The sequence below is a fragment of the Vulpes vulpes genome, chromosome 4, assembly GCF_048418805.1.
Source record: "Vulpes vulpes isolate BD-2025 chromosome 4, VulVul3, whole genome shotgun sequence".
NCBI classification, from domain to species: Eukaryota; Metazoa; Chordata; class Mammalia; order Carnivora; family Canidae; genus Vulpes; species Vulpes vulpes.
The window spans coordinates 131,625,766-131,647,455 of NC_132783.1; the positions used below are offsets into that span (position 1 = coordinate 131,625,766).

Genomic DNA, 21,690 nt, shown 5'->3' on the forward strand with positions numbered 1-21,690 from the left:
TTCATGTGCCTGGGCTATGGACATTTTTTTCTCTCTAGTTGGATTCTATAGTTACTTTAAAAATATTATAGTTACTTTTAAAAGTTTACTTATAGTTACTTTAAAATATTAACTTTCTTAAAGAATTTGAGGTTTTAACTTTAAAAAAATCATAAATCTTGTGGGTCAGAGCAATCCAAAGTTCTGAGACTTCTGATCCTACCCACATTCTTGTTTGTTTGAAAAATGTAAATAATGATGCCAAATCCACACATGACCTCAATAACCAAAGTCAAGGAAAACTGCTAATACAAGGTTTTTAATCCTTCTAAATATGGGTTTTTATCATGCTTGCAGCACGTTATCTGCTGCTTTGTTTTGTTAGGCTGGCATCAAAATGATATGTTCTAATGGGATCCCTTTAGACCTTGAAAATACATCGTCAGTTAGAAGATTGTTCACTAACCACCTTTTGGAAGCTTCCATTCAGTTACATCAGTTGACAGAAATGCAGTCTTGTGGCCTGGACATTATCTGAATCTCTGCAGGATCCATGAAACTTATTTCTACCAGAAACAATCAAACTGTAGATGGAAGATAGAAACTTGATATGACCGTCCTTTCCAGCTCCATTGGCTCAAAGTAGCTGGCCTGTTTTAGTCAATGGCAGCCTCTAGAGCCTAAGTTAATGCCTTAGTGTCATGGTTTGGCTAGATTCATATAACTTTTGCTCCAGTTTCTTAATAGAAATGCCTCAAGTTAATTTGCCTACCGAAGGCACGCAAAACACAGCCTGGAAAGAACTATATGCCATCAGCTATTGATGATTAAAGCACAGTCTCACAGAATTGGGGAAAGGATTGAACAAACTCCATTCAGATATAGACAAGTTATTATAGCATTAGGTATACCATGGCCTGAAGCCTTTGGTATATGGATTCACCATGTGAAAAACCCTAATAATCATTGAGGACAGTGATATTTCCTTAAAACACAGGAAAATGGCTTACATGTCATATTTCATTTTGTAGATTAATACTATATTCAATAAAAGTCCTTATATTTTGACCGAATTTTTATACCTATAGGTTTATAGAAGAAAGTTATTTGGTCACCGTTAAAAGGGGTAAATGAAGAATGGTTTTAAATTAGGTATTATCATGTAAGTTGATTTTTTTGAGCCAAAATATATTTGGTCTCAAAGATGCATGCATAGATCTGTAAGGGTTTTTTTCTATATATGCCTAGTTGAAAGGCCCAGCAAAAGTCAATTGGGAAAACAGGGATTTTTTTCCTTAGCTTATGGATTTAGGTTTATAAAGACCAGCTGTTGAGAGTTGCTATTTTTTTTTTTTTAATGTACTTTCATGATGTTAGAGTACATTCCCATTAGAGGATGTGGTAAGCAAAATAAAGGCCCCTCAACGTTGTCTATGTTCTCCTCTCGGGAATCTGTGAAAATGTTAGGTATGTGGCAAAGGGTAATGAAGGATGCAGATGGAATCTTAATTGTTAATCAGCTGACATTAAAATAGAGATCATCCTGGATTATTTGGGTGGGCCAAATGCAATCACAGAGGCTCATAAAAGTGGAAAAGGAAGGCAAAAAAGGAAGTTAGCAGTTTTGTGAGAACTATGTAAACCACCCTTGCTGACTCCAAACAAAAGAAAAAGGAACCCATGATTCAAGAAAGCAGGGAGCCCCTGGCAGGTGTACACAGCCTACCTTAGAGCTTCCAGAAGAATGTGGCCCTACTGACACCTTTATTTTTAGCCCATTAAAAAAAAAAAGTGGAACTTCTAACTTAAAATAGTAAGTTGGTGGGGTTTTTAAGCCATGAAGTTTGAGGTAATTTGTTATAGCAGCAATAAAAAACTAATAGAAATGCTGCCAGGATGATACAGAGTATCAACACTCAGGGGAAAAGAATAGATTGTAGCCACAGAGTGGACAGAGATAATACAACTCAAACTTAATGCCACTCACTTTGAATTCTGCATAAAAATATTACAAACCTTTAAAAATGTATACTAACCTTTAATGAAAGGAACATAATAAAAAATGTATACCAAACTTTAATGAAAGGAACATAAAATCCACTGGAGAGAGAGAAAGAATTTTAAATCAGAGGAAAAAAAAACAACACATAACTGGTGGGATTTTGTACTGGATACAAGCATCCTACTGGTAGTGGGAACAAAATGTTCCAGGATAACAAAGAGAAGTTAGTTACACCTTGAGCATTCAAGGGAGACGTACATGTGGTTGGCACATAAGTTTGGCCTACAAAGGGGAATGGATTTTCACCCTTATGAAAGGAAGGCAGAAGAGCATTGTAGACAGAAATCAAGGACATTTGGCATGAGAGTAAAAAGTCTGTTCCCGAACCTACAGTGTACTCCGTGTAGAGTGACCTAGAGTTTAAAGGGGAAAGTAGATTGGGTCCAGATTATGCAAAGTCTTGGGTGCATTCCTAAAAAGTTTTGACTCTCTCATAGGCCAAAGTACACAAACTAGAGGCCTGCAGATGTGTTTCAGTTAGTTCTCACAGTGTATGTCCATGTGTGTGTTTGAGGTTTTGGTGTGCTTATAATTTAAATTACAAAATTAAAAACATTTTAAAAATTATGAGACCTAACATAAAATTCTAGGCTTCCAGCTTCTCTTGGCGGGCGGGGGGGGGGGGGGGGGGGGGGGGGGGGCGGGAGGGGACGGAATAAAGAACTAACAGAGATGACTTGACCACATTAGGCCTCACTTGACCACAAATGGCTAGAGGTAAGTAGCAACTGACCCTTTGGTCTATGCATGTCCTCTGCCAGCCACCACAATTTCCTAACTCTCCACCACTCCCTATTGTGTGACACCTGTCTATGTCATAAATATTTGTACCTGCTGGACTTCCACAGGCATTTGTGTTTGTGAACCCTTGCTGTAAGCAGTGGTAACCACTGAAGGATTTCAAGATCAAATTTGTGCTTTGGGAAGAAAACCCCGGTAGCAATTTTAAAATATCCTTTGAATTCTGGTGGCACAGAATGTGCATTTCTGTCATTGTACTTACAACATTGAGTTAAAATGATCTATTGATGTGTTTTTGTCTTCCCTGCTAGGCAGTGAAATCTTGTAAAGGGTCAGAGATGTTTCTTATAAATTACTGTTGATACTACTGGATGATTGTGTAATGATTTCTTAAAATATTTTGAAGCACTAGACAAATGTTTAATAAACATAAATGAGTTTTAAGTCTTACCCAGATCCTTCCAATCACAAAGATTTTCTCCTGTGCCACTATGCTATGCGTCTTGCAGTTCTGAGGCACTGAAAATTCCACTGGAAAAAAAAGTTTGAAATAAGCCATAATAATACTATCAAATTCAGTCAGAATAAATGTAGATACTCAGATCACTTTCCTGGTCACCTCCCTGCCCTCTTTCATAGATAATACACAAATATATTAAAACCCACTTAGCATGAGAGCTTCTCTGATAATAATGTGTTGTATTGCTTCAGCAATTATGTAAAGGAGTGAGAGTAGCTTGATTTCAAATGGCCAGCCCATTTGAAGCCGCACATGAAAATGGCATCGAGTGAAAGTTCAGTCATAGTGTTAACGGATCATGAATATACCCATTCAGCTAAATGAACCAAGTTTCTTGTTAATTTATAATAGGAAAATAAGCTGTAGATCACTTACCCACAAGGAAAGTCATTATTTGGGAATAAAATTGAAAGCAAAGCTAGAAAATTTACCCCACCTGTCTTTGAATTTACACACCCAGGTTCTCATTGGACAAATTGGCCATTTCCCAGGTATCCATATGTGGTAAAGATATATGTATCTATTAAATATGGATGCATATCTTTAAGGGGGAACCTTACAGAATTCTAGGGGTACTGTGGTAACAGAAACTTTTGCGAAGGCAAAACCAAATACTTTTGATTTGAGACTGCAAAACACCGTGCATAATTATGGACTATAGAGAGCCACCAATGTAAAGTGGGAAAAAAAAAGTGACTAGGGATTTACTGACTTAAAGTGTTTAACAGAAAGTCTGGAAACACTGTCATATCAGAATATGGTGCTGGGGAAAGAAGAAGGCTTAATCGAAATCTTAATAGATGAATCCTTTTCTGCAGAAATAATCCACAGTCAGGGATGCCGATTTCTTTTTCAAGACCCTTTTTGAAGGCTTACTAAATAAACAGCCCCTGAAAAAGCGACCATAACACTGCCACCGGATGGAGAACATGCCAAAACTGATACCAGTGACAATGAGAACATGCCTGCTACTTTCATTTGTTCCTTCACTCGTTCCATTATCTATTCCTTTCCTCTTTGGCCAATGAGAGTGCCTTTTGCACAGAGACACATCACAGCAGATGCAGACACGAACAGAAAAGGAAGAAAATATGCAATTCAGGAAATCGCACACAAGCAACAAACAGAGTTATTAGAAGCAGCAGGCAGGTCAAATGTGTAACAGAATATGATGCAGAGTGAGGGGGTACAGGGCAACACACAGTCAGTGGGTATGTTCCAGAGAACATTTCCTGTAGGGATCGATTTAGGGTTAGAGGGACAGCTTCTGTGACTCTCTGATGGCCTTACCAGCATAACTTGCAGGACCCAGTGCGAAATGAAAACAGAGGCCTTCTTGTTAAAAAAAAAAAAAAAAAAAAAAAAAAAGTAATTTCAAACAAACAAACAAAAAAAGAAAAACAGGACAGAATGTATTTTCCTTTCTTCCGCAGTTTTCTGTCCTTACCTGTCATAGTATTTTTGTATTTGCTGTTAATGTTGTGCTTGCTCAGGCACAGGACTATCGTGGGCAACCCCAGATCCTCACAGGTGCCCAGAGCCCTGTCTTACGACACAGCACATAAAGCACTTGTGCCCAACCCACCTCCCCTGACCTGGAGGCCCAGGATCCATGGGAGGAGCGCCACAGTGATCTCAGGGAAGGCCATAAGATGCAGGACCATGAGCAAGCTGAGGCTTCAAGTAACTTGCACATGCTCCATTGATCCATTGGACTTCACTTACAAAACACAAATTCACAGGTAAAATTGTTAAGAATATCCAGATGCAGCCTTAAATCCTATTCGTGGGGCACTTCTCAGAGTAGGCCCAGTGCAACTGCATGGTCATATGTGGTAGTTACAACCACCATGTAGCCAGCCCTGTGGCAAATCAGCCAGTCCTGAAAGTTCTCTCAAATTTTCACTGAGGTCGAAGTAAACATAACTAGCCTCCCCACAAGAAAGAATTACAGAATCAAGGGGGAAAGAGAGAGGCAGAGAAGTTACCATGAACTTCACTGTCCATGTAAAAAAACTTTTTTAAGATTGAAAAAAAGAAAGGTCACAGAGTTCTATATAAAGTGAAATATACTGGAAATATTTTTATTTAAGGGTAAAGAAAAATCCTATACCTATCCAGATGCAAAAAATATAAATTTTCTTAAATGTTTCAACAAAGAAACAAAAACCTTCTGGACCTTACTTAGATGATCATTGATGTTAAAAGACAGAAGACTGGGCAGCCTGGGTGGCTCAGCGGTTTAGCGCTGCTTCAGCCCAGGGTGTGACCCTGGAGACCCGGGATCGAGTCCCACGCATGGGGCCTGCTCCTCCCTCTGCCTGTGTCTCTGCCTCTCTCTCTGTGTGTCTCTCATGAATAAATAGATGGAATTAAAAAAAAAAAAAAGATGGAAGATTATTCCAGAACATGGTTTGTGGACAATAGTGGTGAAATGTGGGGGCTCTATCCCTGGTCAAATCATTGTCTACTAAAGCAAGAGAAACCCATTCATATATATGCTCAAGTAACAAAATCATACGCCAGCCATATATTCTTTGAGGGCATTGAGGAGAACTATTTGAAATGTGCTCTATCTGGCTATGAAATCAACCAAAATCAAGATACCAAGAATATGAAAAATTGTTTTATTTAAAGTATCCCAGCAAGTATTAAAATTAAACGTATAAACTATAAATAATTTTTTCTATATCTGTGTTTAGATTTGAATTCCACCAGAAATAGACCCTGAGGCACGGATTTCAGAGCAAGTGTTTTATTTGGAATGTCAGGAAATAGGTAAAAGAACGAGAGAAAAGGAAGGCAACCAATACTGGGTCCATTGTCAAGCCAGTTACAATGAGGATTACTAGAGCTGAATCCCACAGGGAGGTTTTGACAAACTATGCAAAATGCATGCCCCAGAGTCACCACACCCAAGGGATGAGAGTTCAGGGACACTTACCCCTCAGTGTCCACTAGTCATTGGTTGAGAGCTACAGGAGTGGGTTATTGGGCCTCACTTCCAGCCTGGAGGCTAAACAGAGCTCCTTGGCAGCTTCGAGGTACAGATGTAAGCGGATGTTAGCAGGAGAACACTGCAGGAGGAAGGTCTGAAGGATGTCAGTGGCCACAGACAGAGCCACAGGCTGCTTGTGTCACCCAGTGCAAGTAGCCACAACCAAAGGAGATATGATGGTGAAAAAATAAAAAATGCAGAGGGTAAGCTGATTGACAGCTCCAGATACAATCTGTAACACTAGAGAGTGAAGAAGGGTAGAGAAAACACAGCAAAGGAAATCCATGCCAAACTCCTTGTTGCTTATAAAGGAAAAATGCAAAGTTACTGTCTATTGAGAATTATAGAAATAGAAGCTTGGTTTAACCCTGCACTTGCAAAATTAAGGGCAACTGCAAGAGGATAAAAAAATAGATTTCTTGGCTTAACCCTGCACTTACAAAATTAAGAGCAACTACAAGAGGATAAAAAAATAGTTGTTTTGCATCCATACTGCCACACAAAATTAAAAAGGAACAAATGTATCATAATACAAGCAAAAGAAAAGCAAAGAGAAGTAGAACAGAGTAACACCAACTGTTTCTATTTAACCATATGCCTGCGTGAGTACACTGTGCTGCCAAAAAGCAAAAGTTGTCCTTTATGTTTTAAAAATTCCTATATGTGCTGCTTATAAAAAACATGCCCAGATCTAAGTAGTATAAAGTTTAAAAATAAATAAGACACAATGCCTAAATGCAGTGCCTGGTCGAAGAGGAAATGTTTTCCTGTAAGGAATATACTCAATAATGCAGAGTATGCCATCAGAAAGTAATCATTCTTTGTGTTTATTTATTTAAAGGGCTTGCTGATCTGACATGAAATACTGTCTTGGATGAAGATAACATAAAACTCATAATATGCCCCTGCAACGAGGACATTGACGAGAAACTGCTTAATAACTGTCATCAATTCAGAAGAGTCTAATACGAAAGCGAATGTGAAGTGCCCTGAAATCTTACAGCTCATGTAACAGAGGCTTCCTGAAATTTGACATTCGTATCACAAGCCAATCAAGGGCTGTGCACCTGAAATAACAGTAAAGAACAATTGCTATGGACTGTGCCAGAAGAAACTAAGCTATCTTTCTCTTCTCTATAGACGATATTTTTTTTTTAAGATTTTATTTATGTATTCATGAGAGACACAGATTGAGAGAGAGAGAGGCAGAGACACAGGTAGAGGGAGAAGCAGGCTCCATGCAGGGAGCCTGACGTGGGGCTCGATCCGAGGTCTCCAGGATCACACCCTGGGCCAAAGGCAGCACTAAACTGCTGAGCCACCCGGGCTTCTCTTTGATCTCTTTCTACCTGAAGACTTAGAAAGTCTTTTCTGGTTTTTTTTTTTGTTGTTTTTTTGTTTTGTTTTGTTTTTTTGTTTTTACCTGAAATGTTCAACCAATGGTTGATCCATAAATGATTGTGGGCAGCGGAAGGCAACTACTCCTCGAGACAGCAACCGGCCAATCACATCTGGGTGCAGGTTTCTACCTGTGAGGTCTAAGGTCTGCCACAGAGACTCGTCAAACCTGGAAGACAGGAAGTTCTCAGTAAGTTGGGGGCACCAGATCCTGGAGGGCCCCACCACTCAACAAGGAAGATACGGTCATTAAATAGCCCTGAAGCAAATTCTGAAGGAAGCTTTGGTTTTGAGTTGACTAGACAACTAGCTATGGTATTTTTAAGACACAACTGTGTATTTCTTGTTCTATCACGGATAAGCTTCCACCTTCAGCTATACATGTGTGTATACACACACACACACACACACACACATATTTGTATTTCCTTCAGGTGGTTCAATGCTATCATTACAATGTAATGATCTGGAACTACAGAATAAAACTTTAGTGTTTAACACAATTTAATAATTTTAAAAATGATTGCTCAAATCATTGAATTGATTACTGAATAGGTAGGTAGGTTCAAATGGTCTAAATGATCCCACTGGCTGTTTTTGTTAAGCATAAATGAGTTACCACAATTACCTAAATACCATGTAAATAGAACAAAAAGGAGGAAAGGTAGCACCACAGCTGACCTTTGCATATGGGTTTGAACTGAGCAGGTTCACTTATATGTAGATTTTTTACAGTACTGTAAATGAACTTTTAACTCCTATGATTTTCTTTCTTTTTTTTTTAAGATTTATTTATTTATTATGGTAGACACACACAGAGAGAGAGAGAGAGAGAGAGGCAGAGACCCAGGAGGAAGGAGAAGCAGGCTCCATGCCAGGAGCCCAACATGGGACTCGATCCTGAGTCTCCAGGATCCCGCCCTGGCCTGAAGGTGGGCGCTAAACCGCTGAGCCACCCAGGGAGCCCCTATAGATGATATTTTAAAATCTAATCATATGATAGAAAACATTATAGAAAGAAGTAATCAAAGAGTGTGTAGGAGAGAAAAATGAAGGAGAAAAGGTAATATGGAGACTATTTCAGACAGCTAATTAATAAAAAAAATGCAGTGAATATTTCTGATTTTGTGATGTTTGTGGTATTTATGGCTGTATTTTCCTTTTTCATTCTAAATAAATCAGTAACGTGCTTCATTTGCATTTGTAAGTGTGTGTGTGTGTGTGTGTGTGTGTGTGTGTGTGTGTCTTCCGGAGCCCACCAGTGAAGGCAAAGGACTGCCCCTCACCTCTACCACCAGGGGCCAGCAGCTCATTTAATCTTGTTCCCATCACTTGTTAACATCTAAAATTTCCTTGCCTTTTTGTTTAAATGTGTATTGTTTATAGCTCTCTGCCCACCCCACCCCAACACATGGGATATAATATGCAATTGTGTAGCCGTGTTCTTCACTGTGAAACCCCTACTTCAAAGAACAGTTCTAGTCAACCAATGACTGGTGAACAAATACATAGAAAAAAGACTGGAAGATAATATATACCAGTTGGGCTTTTTTCTTTTTTCTTTTTTTTTTTTTTTGCTTTTTTTTAAAAAATGACCACTTCTGAGGGGTGAGGCTATAGATGGTCTTTTATCTTTGGTTTTATGTTTGTATGATTCTTCAGGTTTTCTGTAGACACATGATCAGGAAAAACAAAAACCTCAATACCCATCAACAGAGGACAGCTGAATTACAGTAGTGATACATGCAAAAATTATACATCTACTATAAAAAAAAAAGAGAGAGAAAGATCTCGGTACAGATATGAAAACATCTCCAAAATATATTAGTGCCAGACAGATGATCTGGAATGGCCAATCATACTGGTTTGTCCAGGGATAAGAAGTTTCCCAAGACACGAGACCATCAGTGCTAAAACCCTAAAACCAGGAAAGTTCTGGGCTAGCAGGCAATGGTGGTTGCCCCAAGTCTAGCTTCTTTTCTCTTTAAAATTAGTGGGAATTAGAATACAAGCTCGAATTCATTTGCATACACATAGAAAGCCTCAGGAAGGGTATACGAGAAAGTAACAATAATGCTTGGCTGTTTTATCTTTGGTGGAGATGGGTAGATGGAGCTCTGAGATTGAAGAGTTATTTGTGGGTATGCTTTTAAATGTTTGACCTATGTGAATTTGATAGCTATTCAATAATTAAACAGGCAAACACAAGGGTACCTGAGTGGCTCAGCTGGTTGAGCATCTATCTGCCTTCTGCTCAGGTCATGATCTTGGAGTCCTGGGATCACTCCCACATCAGGCTCCCCACTCCATGAGGAGCCTGCTTCTCCCCCTCCCTCTGCCTGCTGCTCCCTTGCTTGTGTGCGTGCTCTCTCTCTCACTTTCGCTCTCTCGCTCTCAAATAAATAAAATCTTTAAAGAAAACAGGCAAACATATAAACAAATAAAAATAACCCCCCAAAGACAGTCAGAAATTTGAAAGCAATCTGTTTTGTGGGGGCAAAATATGTACCCTCCCTAAGCAAAGTGTGTAGATAATTCACAGAGTCGAATGACTTGGAACCTTTCTTGCAAAATGTATTTTTTTTATAACCTCTGCCATCTAGCTTTGGGATAATGAATGTAATGCAATGTCCTGCCCTTTGAGAACAGACATGCAGGCTGTCTTGCCCTGGTCAAAGACAGCAAGTCTGAGCAGCACTTAAATTTCTAAATTGACCAGAGCCTCAACATGGGCTCATAAACCTACTGTCTGAAAGAAAATAGATTGTACACAAACCAAATCAGCCCTTGAGCAACTGGATATGTACCTCACTTTGAAAATGCATCTATATCACAGATTTGACTCTTCTTTATACCGTCCATGCACATTTCAACAAGGCTCTGCAAAATATTATGACTTTAAAAAATTCCCATAAAACTTCAGCTTCAAATTCCTATTTTTTCTAAAGTGTTTGTTTCTCCACTAGTTGGGGGGCAGGAGAGAGAGGGAGAGGCAATGGAAACAGTGGGAGTAGTTCCTAGAGTGACGTGTATGCGACTGTGTGTGTGTAATATGTGCATGTGTCTTTGCTGTTGAACCAGGAGCACCAGTGATGAAAGTCCCAGTAGAAAGGGGAGACCAATGTCCCACCTCAAACAGTCTGGGAGAGAGGGTACATCCTTCCTTCTTTTGCCTCTCTGTTCTGCTCAGGCCCTCAAGAGCTTAAATGATGCCCACCCTGACTGGCAAGGACAGTCTGTTTTACTCTACTGAGCAATGTTAAGCTCATGCAGAAACGCCCTCAGAGACACATCCAGAAATAATGGTTACTCCTATATCTGGGTAACCCATGATCCAGTCAAGTTAACACATAACATCAGCTAACACAGGGAAGTCAAGAGATGCGTGGAAATGCATCAGACATGATCTCTGCCGCTAAGGAGAAGTGGTGACCATACAGCTGCTGAACGGACAGGTGTCACAACCCCAGACGTGGCTGAGCATGATCTAGTTGGATTGTCCAGCTGGCACAGAGTGGGATTTGCCAGACTTGGAACTGGGCAGCTCGTCTGAGGCAGCGATGACTTTATGTAGGTGGAAAGACGGTGTGCAGGTGCTTTGCGGGTGTTCAGTGCCATTGAAGAAGAGGACAAGGGAGAAGGGGGTTAGTGCAGCACTGGAATGAGCAGCAAAAACATGGACATGCAGAGCAGGAGCTGTTCAGGGGCAAGTAGACAAGTTATTGAAGGAATCATGAAGTGGGCACTATCCATAGCTGAGCAATCAGCTCCAGCAAGTCCACAGTGAGAACTGGGCCTGGGCAGAGATTCATCTCTACACACCTGTTCCCAAAGGGGGACGGAGGTGTGGATGTAAAGACCAAAACAAAGTGGCGATTAGTTCTGGAGGGACTGATGTATGGGGCAAATTTTTGGACCAGGTCAGGCACAAGAGCATACAGAGCTAGTTACCTCAAAATTTACTGCACATAATACGCAAAAATAGTTCAAGGAGGATCAGTTTAAAATGCAAACTAAAGCTATAAAACTCCTAGAAAATAAGTAGGAGAAAATTTGCATAATTCTGAGCTCAACAAAAAGTTATTAGACAAGATGCAAATATTCCTCAACATAAAAGAAAAAAGATGATAAATTGGATTTGATTACAACTTAAAGAGTTTTTTGCTTTGCAGAAAACCACTGGTAAGACAAAAATGAAACTGCAAGCTGCAATTCATAACACACGCATTTAAGAAATGAATTGTATTCAGAATATATAAATAATTACACCTCAGTAAGGAGACAAACAACCCGATAAGAAATTTGCAAAACTTGGGGCGTCTGGGTGACTCAGTTGGCTAAGTGCCTGGATGTTGGGATCAAACCCAGATCTGCTCAGCAGGGAGCCTGCTTCTCCCTTTCCCTCTGCCTACTGCTCCACCTACCTGTACTCTATATATGTATTTACTAAGTAAACAAAATCTTTAAAAAAAAAAAAAAGAAATTTGCCAAATGACTAAAATTTCGGAAACTAGGGTGCCTGGATGGCTTAGTTGGTTGCGCAACCAACTCTAATCTCATGGGCTGTGGGCCCAGGCCTCGTGTGAGGCTCCATGCTCAGTGCAGAGTCTCCTGGTCGCTCTTCCTTTCTGCCCCTCCCCCTTCTCTAAAATGAATCTTTAAGAAAAAAAATTAAAAGAGCAAAAATATCCAGTTCTCATGTATATGTAGGGAAATGGGCACACTCAAATACTGTAAGTCTGAATTGTCACTTTTTGAAAAAAATATCTGCCGATTTTAGCAAGTTATGAAAAGAATATGCACATATGTATATTTATAACCATAGCCATTAATGAAGAAAACCTACTTTCAAAATGCAACATCTAAAAATAAAAGTAGCAGGACATAAGAAAGTTTACTGCAGCATTGTTTGTGGTATAGAAAATAAATAAGAAAAATTCTGAATGTCCATTAGTAGCTTTAAAAATTATGATAGTTCTGGGGTGCCTGGGTGGCAGCTAAATGTCGGTTTCTTGATTTCAGCTTAGGTCATGATCTCAGGATTGGAGACAGCCTCGTGCAGGGCTCTTCACTGGGCATGGAGCCTGCTGGGAGTCTCTCTCTCCTTCTCTCTCCTTCTGCCCCTCCCTGCCATTTGCATACTCTCTCTCTAAAGAAAAAATAAACTATAATAATTCTATGCCATAAAATATTATTAAACTATTAAAACAATGAGCCATAGTTTCTGCCTTTGATGAGAGCAGTAGGATAAGCACGGCCCATTTTGCTTCTGTGCCTGTCTTTCATGGATTGCATCTTCAGCAATAGCACCTGAATCTCATTTAAGGATCTACTGCTCCCATCTCAGCCCTTGTGCTTCCTGGGGGTCCACTGCCAATACAGCGTAGAGCATAGGATCTCGGGGAAACACAGTGAGCTCAAGAACACAAAGTCAGTACAACCAAACTCAATCAAATGGAATTAAACATCTTTTTCTGAGATGCTAGGAGTACAAGGTGATAGAAGGTGAGGCGGGTCTTTCATGCAGGACTTGGACAGAAGGAGGGTGGCCTCCAACCAGCCACATGATGAAGGCTGCCCACAAAGGAGCTGAGAGATCCAGAGAAACTGAATCCTGAAGGTATCTTCAGAACACACCTGGAGCTACACCAGTTCTTTTTCTTTTTTTAAAGGCTTATTTATTTACTTATTTCTTTGAGAGAGAAAGAGAGCAAGAGAGTGAGCTTGCACAAGCAGAGGGAGGGTAGAGGGAGAGAGAGAATCTTAACCAGACTGAGCTTGGAGCCACAGGATGGGCTTCGTCTCCTGACCCTGAGATCATGACCTGAGCTGAAATCAAGAGTTTGCTATTGACCAACTGAACCTCTCAGGCACCTCTACACCAGGTCTTTAAAAAAGTCCTTATTGATACATTTACATGCTTTGGTAACTTGAACGGAGAAAGTTGGGAAATAACAGAATGGCAGATTTGTACTGCTTACCTAAAGGGGTTGAAATGAGAAGAGTTGAGAGAGGATTATGAAAGTATTATTAATGACACTATAATGTTACTGTATGTAATAATATTACTCTATCATTAAGACACTTTTGGATTTTGGATTTCATCTGTCATTATCAGCATGTATAATATTTGAAACTGAAAAAAAAAATCTTACAAAAGACCCCGTGCTTTGACTATCATTATCAGTAAGTCTAGATTTCTGCTTTTGGAAATATGGAACATGAAATTCAAATGTGTCTGTGAAAATTCAAGGATGAATTTGCCTCTTTTTTTCTACTTAAAATAAGAAAACATTTCCCTTAAACAAAGCTTATCTTTGACAGCAGGGTTGCAATGAGAATGTTCTAACTGCTTTTTGCTAACTGGTCCATATGGTTACTGCATACGAATAAAGTATCTGAAGCCAACAGATCACAGCCTGTGTGAAGTTTGGGCTTCCAAAAGAATGGAGTAAGAGGTCCCAATAGAGTTTAAACTGTAGAAGCAGGGGGTCCTGGGTGGCTCAGTGGGTTAAACATCTGCCTTCAGCTCAGGTCATGATCCCAGGTCCTGAGCCATCCAGGTGCCCAGGCAGCCTGGTTCTCCCTCTCCCTCTGCCCCTCCCCCTTGCTCATGTGTGCTCTTGCTCTCTCTCTGTCTCTCTCTCAAATAAAATAAATAAATAAACATCTTTAAATTGGTAAGTAGGTAGGGGCTCCATGACCTTTGTAACATATGCTCAGAAATTTGCACTGTATTTGGAGATTGCTGGGGAGCTGAAAGGTTGGGAGCAGTCAGGGGAAGCGGTGAGACAAATAACTCTGGGGGTTGTGTTAACCTGGGCTAAACAACACTAAATACCCCTTCACACGGACCTGAAAATTTCTTCTCCTGGAGCCCTTCCAGGCTGCTTTAATCCCAAAATGATGTAAATGTAATTTTGAAATAGTTCCACATGCTAGCCATGTATTTCTACTGTGATTCAAAGATTCAAGTCATTTAATGCTTTTCCTTTTAAAAAGGAGGGTTTTTTATATTCAAATGCTCCAAATTGTTCAAAGCATTTATGCCATCCTAAATGGAATGATGTGACCAAAGACATAATTGTTAGTGCTTCCTGTCTTGCATTTCTATGTTCTGTCCTCTCTTTTCTCATTTCCAGGTACAAATATTATTAGGAAGGAAGACTCCAAAAGCTCTGCAATGAAGCTTCAAATCCTTTACATAATCATTTGTCAATCACATATAGGTTAGTGTTGCCTCTGTCCCTCAGAGTCCCTGCTACCAAATGCAGGCATCAATTTTTTGTAAGACTATTTGGTAAACATCTAGTATAACCCAGGACTCTTTAAGATCCATAGGGGAAATTTATTTTACAGAATCAGTATCTGCTTTTTCTCTTTTCTTAGATGTATAAAAAATTACATTTCCTAGCTCGATTTTAGTGAAGTGAAGCCATGTGACTGCTTGTTACCAATGGACTAAAAGAAGTGGAAGGAGGTGTGTCCCTTCTGGGAAGAAACAAAGAAGACCAGACATGAAATCTCCATGCTATGTTTTCCCCTGCCATAGTACCCAAAAAAGGCCATGGTCCGTATGGTGTAGCAATAAGATGAGAGAACTTCTCTTAGCCTGGATCACTGAGTTACCATCTGAGAAACAGAGAAGCCAACCTGTTCCTCTCCCTAATCAAATTGAATTGCACACAACCTTATGAATGAGAAGTAAGATTTTGATTCACTAAGTCACTGCTATTCCAGGTTTCATTTGTAAGCATTGCTGGCTTATGCTGTCTAATAAAGTTTCTAAGACGCTTCTGAGAATCTGATGCTACTATGCAACCCCAGCTAGGTGTATATTCAAACATCTTAAATAAAGACTATGAAAAAGCCTCTCCATGAAGCCCCCACCACAGGTAGATATTAAAGATTAAAGAATCTTTAGCTACTTCTTAGCTAACAAAATATTCTGTGTGTGTGCAGAAACACTATTGCTTTATGTTATAATGGTTCACAACTCATCTAACTTTGCAACTGGAAGTTGGTGGGTTGATGCAGGAAAATCAGGTGAATAATTCCTAAATTGCTTGTCAAAACAAGACACAGTCTGTCCCTAAGCATACCAGCTCTGATTACGCTAAAGCAGTAGCTTAGGGACCAGAGGCAAGAAGGAATCAGCTGGGCATTAGCTAAGTGGGCTGGCTTTGTACTATAGTAGAGGATAAAGAGCAATCTAGAGGTCTGCTCTACCTGGGGGTTGAAGTTGTGACCTGAAAACAAGAACCCCTTAGCATTCTGATTTGTTTACTTCAGAGAAAGCAATGACTTTCTGTTTCTCAGGGGAAAAAAAAAGAAAAAGGAAGAAAAGTACTCTGAAGAGTCACACAGAAAGACCTCCTTACCATCAAAGAGCTCTTCTAAGAAGCGGTGTTGGTGAAGGAAATAGAAAAGTATCAAAACCCTGCAGACAGATTAAATGGTGAGAGGCACAAGTATGTTTGTTAGAGTACTTTCACTTTACCTAACTACACCCTAAACATTGAAAACATGGTTTTTGAGGTATTCATTAAATAAATCAATCCCTCACATTGTGTCTTTTGTGCAGCTATGTGTACTCAGGGATGGTTCCTGGCCGACATGGAAAAAAAAACATGTTTTTTCTATCGGGCTTCATTTCATTTTCTTTCTTCACTTTGGCCACCCTATACCTTCCTTTCCAGCTTTGCCCTTCTCTGCTTACTCCTGCTCACTATACCGCTCTCGGTAGGGTGTAGGCTAATCCTTGGCTAACCAGGGCTAGTCAGACCTTCAAACCTTCTACTACACTTCCTGCCACCTATTGAAATTAGCCAAGATATATACGTACATTTGAGCTCTTCGGGGCTAGGTTGCTTGGATAAGTAGGGGTGACAGCTTGCTGATCTAGGAAAATTGCAGTTTCTTAAATCAAGAACACAAAGATACTGGAGGTCTTTTGCATTGGATTGCAAAATATGCCCATTTGTGCCTCGTGTATTGTCCTGAAATAATCAGCATAATAGATACAGTTCCCTTTTCCAGCTAGCAAAGAAAGTGCTAGAACAGATAACATATTTCTTAGAAGAATGGGGAGGTGAAATGAAGACATTTGTTTTAAAGATGAGACCACTCAGGGTGCCTGGGTGGCTCAGTGGGTTAAGCATCCAACTTCTGATATAGGCTCAGGTCTTGATCTCAGGGTCTTAATCTTGGGGTCGTGAGTTCAAGCCCCGCATTGGGCTCCACACTTGGTGGAGCCTACTTTAAAAAAATTAAAAAGATGAGACCACCCACAGGGGATAAAACAGTAGTCTTTAGATGGGCTTGTACTGGAAAATGCAAATGCTCTGTTTACTGAAGCCTTGAGGGGCAGAACTACAGCAAAGAGTGAGGAACGCATGCACAGAGACAAATGCTGAGATCAATACAAGAAAAATTTTATTTTATTGTTGTTAAACTTAAAGATTGGAGATATTTCTAAACTTAAATATGAAGGAAATAAAGAAAAATCATTGCATAAAACTATAAACGAGGACATCAAAAAGAAGAAATAACAAATAAGGAGTAGTAAGAATTATAGCTAAGATTCATTGAACGTTCCCATCTGTCTAGCACAAATGATTAAGAATCCCATTTATATTAATTCAAATAAACCCCCATCCCAAATAATAGTAAATAATACCATTATCTCCATTATCATTTTAAAGATGAGGATACTTAGGCAGAGAAGTTGAGAAAGGTCAAGGAAAACCCATTCATGGTTACCTATTAGTTACTGGAGCTGGGATTTTGAAGTAAGACACTCTAGCTCCAGACTCAGTGTTTTATCTACATTATTACTGAGAGATGAAGAAAAAGATGGAAATTTGTAGGAGAAAACAAATGGAAAGATGGGTAAGAACAAAATGACTGGTCCATAAGCAAACTATAGGTGATAAATAAAGTATAAATATGAACAGATAAACATAAACAGAGGCTTGTAACCATCTCATGGACTTGATGGAATGTTTTGATAATATGTCCCTGGAAGAGAACTTATTCCTCATTCAAAAGAATACAGATTAACTTGAAAGAGAGAAGAATACAGATGAGTAAAATATGCTTACTCCTTAGATCTGCAAAGTGGAGAGGAGGCACTCTGAGGTAAGAATAAAAGGGCATAGCTATAAGCTGACTGGCCAAAAAAGGGATTTTAATGGTGCATACCAGAAACAGACCATTGCATAGATGATGGGCTGACAGTCTAGACACCAGCTGGCGGCCTTGCTCTTCTAAAATATAATGGTACAAACAAATTCTTGATTTGCTGAAAGCTAACTGCTTGAAGGTAGAGGAAATAATGAGATTTAGGTCTACTCTGGTCTTAATTTTGGTCAAGGAAAATTTATTGAGGGTGTGTGTAAGTAGAAGGATCCTTGCAAGAAAGTGGCAATGTGGTAATGGCATTTGTAATATCCAAGGAAGCTAACACTGGGTGTAGTAAGCTATTATATAGGGCTTTAGGGAGCAAAATTTCAGAGTTGACCTCATGCATTCTCGACAATAATATAAAGTATTACTCTTACCATTTTTTCTCATAAGTCTGCAACCTTAGAACACTTTGAGGCTACTTACCATCTTCTTGCCTTTTATTATTATTTTCATGGATTTTAGTGTGATAGATAAGTTAAGCTCCACTGAAATATTGTCTTGTATGGTCAATTTCATTTATAATTACTCTTCCTCATGTTCTTTCTTCCCACTGACATTTCTGTTTTCATCTAGGCTCATTTTCCCTCTGCCTAGATAACTCCTTTTGTTGTTTCTGTCTGTTTAGGTAGTTTACTGATGGCAGCATAACTCAGGAGTCACTGTAAGGATTTTTTCTCTGGGATGCCTGGGTGGCTCAGCGGTTGGGCATCTGCCTTCGGCCCAGGGCATGATCCCTGGATCGAGTCCCACATCAGGCTCCCTGCATGGAGCCTGCTTCTCTTTCTACCTGTGTCTCTGCCTCTCTTTGTGTCTCTCATGAATAAATAAATAAAATCTTAAAAAAAAAACAAAACAAAGGATGTCTTCTCTGGGTGTAGAAGTCAAACTTGACTGTTATTTTCCTTCAGCACTTTAAATACATCACTCACCAGACTTGACTTCTTACCTCTGAAGGCAAGTCTGCTGTCAGTATTATTATGGTTTCTTTAAAAGTTAAGTGTCTTTTATCTCTATCACTTTAAAGAGCATATTCCACATGATTTTTACATTTTTGTTCATTTTTCTTCTTTGTATTTTGCATACTTAATTGGGTACTTTCTTATTAATCTATTATCCAGTTTATTAATTCAATCTTTCAATATATCCACTCTATTAAAATGCATTCACTAAAATTTTAAGATATTGTATTTTTAGCTCTAGAATGTGCATTTGTTTCTTTTTTTTAGGTTTCACCTCTGTGAAATATTTTATCTTTTCATATATTTTCCCTATCTTTTACTCTTTTTAACATATTAATCATAGTTATCTTAAAGTTCATGTCTGCTGACCTCAATTCTGAATCACTTTAGGGTGTGCTTCAATAGTCTACTTTTCCCCTCTTGGTTACTAACCAAATGGTTTTGCTTCATCTCATGTCAAGTATCGTAATTTTATTGAGTACAAAAGAACTATAGTGTTTCCAGATGAAATTATCTTCCCCAGATAGTTTCACCTCTCCTTTGATACACAGAAAAGTAGATCATACATCACCCTGATTCAATCAGGATTGAGCTAGGTCAGTGCCGCATTTTGGTTTTGGTCAACTCTAGTTCATCACTATTCCTAGCATGTGGGCCTCTACGGTTTCTAGAGACAGCCTGGTGATCTTTGACTCTTTGTCTTTGATAGTCTGCAGACAATTTAGTTCAGGCATCCTCTCACAGAGGCCTCTGTTTTATGAAAACGTGGGAGAATTCCGGGATCAAATCCCACGTCGGGCTCCCGGTGCATGGAGCCTGCTTCTCCCTCTGCCTGTGTCTCTGCCTATCTCTCTCTCTGTGTGTGACTATCATAAATAAATTTTAAAAAAAAAGGGGGGATCCCTGGGTGGTGCAGCGGTTTAGCACCTGCCTTTGGCCCAGGGCGTGATCCTGGAGACCCGGGATCAAATCCCACGTCAGGCTCCCGGTGCATGGAGCCTGCTTCTCCCTCTGCCTGTGTCTCTACCTATCTCTCTCTCTCTCTGTGTGACTATCATAAATAAATTTTTTTAAAAAAAAGAGAGAACGTGGGAGAATTCATTCTGCTTTCCAGAGGCTGTGGATCTCAGCCACCTGTATGGCTTCAAAATTAAGTAAGTATCTTGTGTAGGCAATGAGCCAAATGTTTGAGATCTTTCCATTTTTCCAATATAACCCACCTTGTACAACTGCTGAAAGCTTTGTTAGTTTCTTTTTCTCTCACCAATATCTCTTCACCTGGACTAAGCCCCAATATCCGTCTTCTACTCTGTGCCCAGAAACAAATATTTTTAATAAAAATAAACTGTGCTGATCATCAGATCAAAATTGAATGATATGTCCTAAATACAATAATCACTTTCAATTTCAATTTCATGATACTATAAATAACTGGTGGGACACCTGGTGGCTCAGTGGTTGAGCATCTGCCTTCTGCTCAGGACATGATCCCAGCGTTCTGGGATCGAGTCCCACGTCAGGCTCCCAGCGGGAAGCTTGCTTCTCCCTCTGCCTGTGTCTCTTGCCTCTTTCTCTGTGTATCTCGTGAATAAGTAGATAAAATCTTTAAAACTAAATAATAAAAATAAAATAAATAAATCCCTGGTTTTCCTCCCAGCTCTCTGGCTATTTTGGCTTTTCTAATTGTAGTCTCTCCTCCCCACTATTCTTTCAGTGTCTGTGTTCCTCTCTGTTTGGCATTTATATCTCTAGTATTTAGCATAAAAACTTTCACCTAGGGGCATTTAATATATATCTAGTTGACTGAGAAAATAATTTACAGCATCAATAAGTAGCATAACTCTGTGGTAAGAATACAAATAGGCAGGCTCTCATCCAAACTGCACTAGCCTTTTTTCAGAGGAAGAAAATGAACAAAGAAACTAGCTGATGTATTTTATTTCTACCTTCTTCAGTGATCTTCAGTCAGTTGACAGTAAAAATAACCAACAAGGACTGGAAGTTCCAGATAGGAGTTTAAAAGAGTCCTTGTTCTATGCACTAATAAAAAGCTTTTGCATGGAGCTAAAAGTATCCAGTTGGAAAAGAAACATGCTAATTTTGTACATATATTTTTAAGATTTTATCTATTTATTCATGAAAGACACACAGAGAGAGGCAGAAACATAGGCAGAGGGAGAAGCAGGCTCCCTGCAGGGAGCCCAATGTGGGACTCCATCCCAGAAACCCAGGATCACAACCTGGGGCAAAGGCAGATGCTCAACCACAGAGCCACTCAGGCATCCCTAATTTTGTTTATTTCAGAATACTCCAAAACTTTTGATTAAAGAAATCTCCCCTTCTCAATAATGTCTATTCCCTTATCAAGTATACATATATACCATTGCCTTAAAGACCTTCAAAATATAACTAAAAGGTAAGTCAACCACATTGAAATTATTCTCTGTAAATAAATAAATCAAAAAATAAAATAAAATAAAACAAAATAAAAGAAAAGAAAAAGAAAATAGTCACTGCTGAGCTCCTAGTACCTTAGGTAACACCTCATTGTACCAGTATCACACCACCACACTGTACTAATATCAATATTTCTTGAACATACATTAATCAAAGGAAGGGACAATGCCCAGAGTTCTACTCATTTTAAGAGGAAATCCAGTATAAGCCCAAAAAGGAAAAAAAAAAGAAAAAGATAATACAAGGATAACTGATAATTGAATATACAGTTAATATTCTTTAAGATTATAAATCTCATGGATTATTAATGATAAAAACTAGCATTTAATGAGAATCTACTCTGGGCTGACTGTGCTAAGCTTTTTGCATTTATTACCTCACTTAAATC

At 39.2% G+C, this 21,690-nt stretch overlaps 1 long non-coding RNA gene across 2 annotated transcripts in view; it reads right to left on the reverse strand.

The window, feature by feature from the left end:
- LOC140598691 (uncharacterized) overlaps positions 1 to 21,690 on the reverse strand; it is a 152,043-nt gene that overhangs the window by 24,777 nt on the left and 105,576 nt on the right. For both annotated transcript variants that reach the window (XR_012001306.1, XR_012001309.1), the window contains 2 exons: positions 7,724 to 7,867; positions 3,234 to 3,313 (listed from right to left, as the gene is read on the reverse strand). This is a non-coding gene — a long non-coding RNA (uncharacterized lncRNA). The remainder of the gene's footprint in view (positions 1 to 3,233; positions 3,314 to 7,723; positions 7,868 to 21,690) is intronic.